Source organism: Octopus bimaculoides, chromosome Z, assembly GCF_046866305.1.
Source record: "Octopus bimaculoides isolate indiv1 chromosome Z, ASM4686630v1, whole genome shotgun sequence".
NCBI lineage: Eukaryota > Metazoa > Mollusca > Cephalopoda > Octopoda > Octopodidae > Octopus > Octopus bimaculoides.
Genome location: NC_142944.1, coordinates 20,423,717 through 20,429,304, shown reverse-complemented (window position 1 = coordinate 20,429,304; position 5,588 = coordinate 20,423,717).

Sequence of the window (5,588 nt, the reverse complement as noted above, 5' to 3'; positions counted from 1 at the left end):
AAAAGTTCCTGGCTTTAGGTAAAAGAAAATACAGGAGGATCAGTTAGTCATGATTTTATGTAACATATTCCCTTCTCATATTCACACACTTCAGTTTTTCTAAGCCTTATAAAAGAACTTGAAAAGTTGGGCCTCCAGCCAGGTCCTTAATGATACCCGTAAAGCCAGGAACTTTTCAGCACCCCTTCGTGTGTGTGTGTGTGTGTATATATATATATAATATATATATATATATATATATATATATATATATATATATATATATATATATATATATATATATATATATATAATAATAATAATAATAATAATAATAATAATAATAATAATAAATGGAGCAAAACGCATATAATCTATAAGTTCCTTTAATTCCTACATATGTTTAAAAAATTATATGCACTCTACTCCAAAGAAGTAAGAGATGCTGGAATTGCACATATAATTTCATTGATTATATGCGTTTTCCTCAATTTATTATTATTCTTTATATCAACTCAAAACACATAACTTTAACATGGAATCTCTACCCCTTAACCGGGTATAATATCCCAGTTTTGTGTGATTTTTGTTACCCTGGTAACTATTAAGATATTTGTATTATCGAAGTTTTTCAACCAAGATAATATTAATATATACGTAAATATATATGTATGTATATATATATATATATATATATATATATATATATATATATATATATATATATATATATATGTATATATATATGTATATATATATATATATATATATATATATATATATATATATATATATATATATATATATATATATATACACACATATATATACACACACATACATACAAGGGGGTGCTGAAAAGTTCTTGGTTTTGGGTAAAAGAAAATACAGGAGGATCGGTTAATTATGATTTTATTCAACATATTACCCTCTTAGATTCACACACTTACTGCAACAGTCCTTCAGTTCTTCTAAGCCTTTTAAAAGAACTCAGAAGGTTGAGCCTCCAACCAGACCTTTCATGATACCCTTAAAGCCAGGAACTTTTCAGCAGCCCCTTGTATGATAGGTAAATAAAGGGTGAAGATTAAAAGTTGAAGGTGGGAGAAGAATGAGAGATAGATACCAACAAGAGAAGGGATCAAAAGTAATAATGAAGAATGTATGTCAATAAGAAGTTGCTTGGTGGGAGGGACACAGTTATCTTGTTGAGGGGAAAATGGGCAGAAAAGCATCTGGTATAGACTTGGTAGGGACCCAATTCTGTGCATAGAGTATGCATACATTATGCCTTGAGAGTCTAATTCACAGAATGCTAATTTAGTTGGGTGGATCTTCTCTAGGACTGCATCTTGCCAATCATCTTGGTCCTTAGTCATCACCTCTGTGATGTTCAACGTCCTCCTGAGTTCAGCCTTTGCAACATCATTTCCACATCTTCCTGAGTTTTCCTCGAACACAGGTTGTGCTACTGTAAGATACTAATCGATCAATGCTTCTTTATTGTCATCTGCAAAAGTACATCACTTGCCCAAATGCACAGTTCTGATTCTCCTCTTATGCTGAGTTTTTCCCTCAACACTGGGCATAATATCACTGCTGCCACCACCACAACCACCACCACCGCCACCGCTGCCGCCGCCACCACCACCACAACTGCCACTGCAGCCACTACCACCATTGCTGCCTCTGCCACTGCTACCACCATAACTACCACCATCACCACCACCATCATCACCACTATTGCTGCCACAACCACTACCAGCAGCATCACTACCACCTCACCACTGCCAGCATCACCACCAATGCTGTCATTGCCACCATCATCAGAAACACCACTACCACCACGCTGGTGCTGATGGTAGTCGCAGTTGTGTTGGTGTGTGTGTGTGTGTTCGGATGGTGGTTGTGGTGATTGGGTATGTGCAGATGTCAAGGAGGTGGATTTGATGGGTGGGTGGATGGGATTTGTTAGTGTGTTGGTTGTTTTGGTTAGTTGCAGTGATGTGGTGTTGTGCAGTTGGTGTTGTTGTTGGGTGTGTGATTGTGATGGTTGTAGTGGCAGTGATAATAAAAGCCATGGTGGTGGTGGTGGTGTTGGCAGTATTAACAATCATGACAAAATGAAACAAGATGCTTAAAAGTTAGCTAATCTTATATCACATCAAGATTAATTCAGATTACCTTAATGTCACTCGTCTTCAGTAAGAAGGTGATAATGGTTATATTCTGTGTCTGTTTTCTGTTGATAGGAATACATTAACAGTGAGATATCAATAGTAATACCTGATATCATATCCTTACTAAAATTCAGTATTGGCAATACTCCACATCATCATGTCATATCTGTTATTATTGGACAGTTCTTATAACAATAGTAGTGATGAGAATGTGTATGTGTGTGTGTGTATATATATATATATATATATATATATATGTATGTATATATATACTAACCTAGGTGCAGGAGTGGCTGTGTGGTAAGAAGTTCACTTCCCAACACATTTGATTCTGGGTTCAGTCCCACTGCATGGCACCTTAGGCAATTGTCTTCTACTATAGCCTTGGGTCAACCAAAGCCTTGTGAGTGGGATTTGGTAGACAGAAACTGAAAGAAACCTGTCATATGTATATATATATATATATATATATATATATAAATATGTATGTATGTATGTATGCATGTATGTATTTCTGTGTCTGTTTTTGTCCCTTCCACCGTTACTTGATAACTGATGCTGGTGTGTTTACGTCCCTGTAACTTAGCAGTTCAGCAAAAGTGACCGATACAATAAGTACTAGGCTTACAAAGAATAAGTCCTAGGGTCAATTTGTTTGATTAAAGGTGCTCCAGCATGGCTGCAGTCAAATGACTGAAGCAAATAAAAGAATGTGTGTGTGTGTGTGTAATCTGCCACTGAGGGATGTATGGAATAACAGGAAAGATACACATAATAAATACAGACAGGGTCAGACCTCTCATCAGCTATCAACCAAATATCACCAGAATTTCAACACTTATGATGATATTCTTCAGTTTGGCCTGTGTCAGAAACAAAGGTTGCTGGAACAGAAATGAGCAAACGTAAAAGATGAGTATAAACAGGTACAATGACAGGAGCAGATGAGGTCTCTAGACCATCATCATCATCATCATCATCATCATCATCATTTAATGTCTGTTTTCCATGCTGGCATGAGTTGGACAGTTTCACAGGAGCTGCACCAGACTCCAATTGTATGTTTCAGCATGGTTTCTATGGCTCTTTCTAATGCAAACCACTTTACAGAGTGTACAAGGTGTTTTTTAAGTGGAACCAGTACCAGTACTTTCTACATAACACTAGCACCAATGCTTTTTATGTGACACCAGCATCAGTGCTTCTTACATGGCACAAGTGCCAGTGCTTTTTATGTGGTAGCAGCAGCACCAGTACCCTTCATGAATAATTATTACCAAGGTTGTTTTAGAACATCAACTCTACCACCTGTGGCAGTCATGAGATGTACCTCAGGGAAAAGCAGGAGATAACTTGTGGCAGGCACAGAGAGGGTGATCAGTGAGAGAAAGTGTGGGAAGAGATGATATTGAGAATGAGAGATGGATGGATGGATGTTAAAAGGAAGTAGTTCTAGAGACAGCTGGTCTTAAAATATTCTGTAATAATGATCTGTATGGCTGTGATAAATAAAAGGGAGCTGAGGACTGAACCTTGACAGACCACCTACCTTTACACTAAGTCCATCACTAAAAACATTGTCAACTCTCACTAAATGCATCTGTGTATATAACTTGTACAGTTCTCACAAACCATTCATTTGCTGAAAGTTCCCTTAGTTATGACCTGGTCAAAGGAATCAAAAGTCTTCTCCAAGTTAAAAGTCTTCTCCAAGTCAACAAATGCAAGGTATAGTAGTTGACTCTTAACTAAGTACTTCTGAGGTTGCTTCAATAGGAAAAGTGGCATCAGTGGTACTTATTCTAGGCTTAAAGCCAAACTGCATCTTATTTCCCAGTTTACAATGATACTTTTACACCAAACACTGACAACATTTTCCTGTATTACTTGATTAGCTATTCAGGTGCCCATCTTATATCTTATACCTAGCCAGATATTTTGAGTATCTCAGCAACTATCTCTGATGAGTCAGTAATTTTCCTTATCTTTGTCTCCTTAACTACTCTATCAATTATTGTACTGCTGTCTATTTGAATTGCTAGTTCCTCTGTTTGAACAATACAAAGTAGCATCTGTTTGCCCCACACATTTTCATCATCCATCAACCTCTCATTATAGCACTTTTATACCACATTTTTTGTGATCTACAGCAGTGCTCTGCAACCTTTTTTCATTTGTGGTACACTTATATTTTTTCAAAATTCTGTGACACACCAGGTTACACTGTGGCACACCTAGCATTGTCTCATGACACACCATTGTGCCAAGGCATACCGGTTGCAGAGCACTGATCTACAGCAATAATAAGTGTTCGTTATTTCAGATACACTTCTGCCCAATGACAGCTTGGTTCTCTTGCATACACTGTCTCACAATCTCGAACACCTCCTACTTATGATCTTTGTGATACCTAATATTTGTGAATCTCTTCCGTTTCTCTTCATTCCCAGTTAAGTATACATAATACTTAGATTCCTTCCAGATTTTCCAAGTTTGTCTCTTACTTTTAGTAACTCTATCAAGTATGTCATTCAACTACCATGTCACCCTTTGTTTGGCTGGAATCAATGGCTTGGGAACAAACTTTACTTCTGGGGTGCAAACCCAAGTACAAGATTTCAATTTTTTGCCAACAACTTTTATTGTTTTTTTAATTTATTTTTGTTTCTTCTTTTAGACGAAACCTAACTTCAAGATACTTTTTCCGATTACATTTTACACAGTTTTCTAAACCTAAGAAAAATAAGTAGGAGGTGCAATGCATCCCCAAACAATTTTAGGTGGTGTGCTGGCACCCACTGCTCCCCCTGTTCCCGGACCCATGGCTGGAACCTGCACTAGTCAGATGTCCAAACAGTAGCCCACAGCAGGTTGTCTTGTAGGAACTCCCAATTGTCATTATAAATATCTAATTCTTTCGCCTGATAGTTATATGCATCCATTAGGATTTCTTTAAACCTATAACCAACTGCATGTTCTTTTAGCCGCCATCTTCTTTTCCTATTTCCTAAGACCACCTAACTTTGAAGTGCATTCTTCACTAAGAAAGGTTTTGGTAATTACAATGTCCTATTGAATGAAACTAGTATGATCCGCTGGATGTGTAATGTCAGTGTGCATACATGACAGAGTGTAAGTACCCTGAGAGAAAAGTTGAGCATAAGAAGCATCAAATGTGCAAGAGAGATGACTATGCTGGTATGGTCATGTGTTATGTATGGATGAGGACAGCTGTATGAGGAAGTGCCACTCACTAACTGTGGAAGGAACCTGTGGAAGAGGTAGACCCAGGAAGACATGGGATGAGGTGGTGAAGCATGACCTTCGAACATTGGGCCTCACAAAGGCAATGACAGGAGACCGGGACCTTTGGAGATATGCTGGGATTGAGAAGACTGACAACTAAAGTGAGATTGCAGCTATGCATGT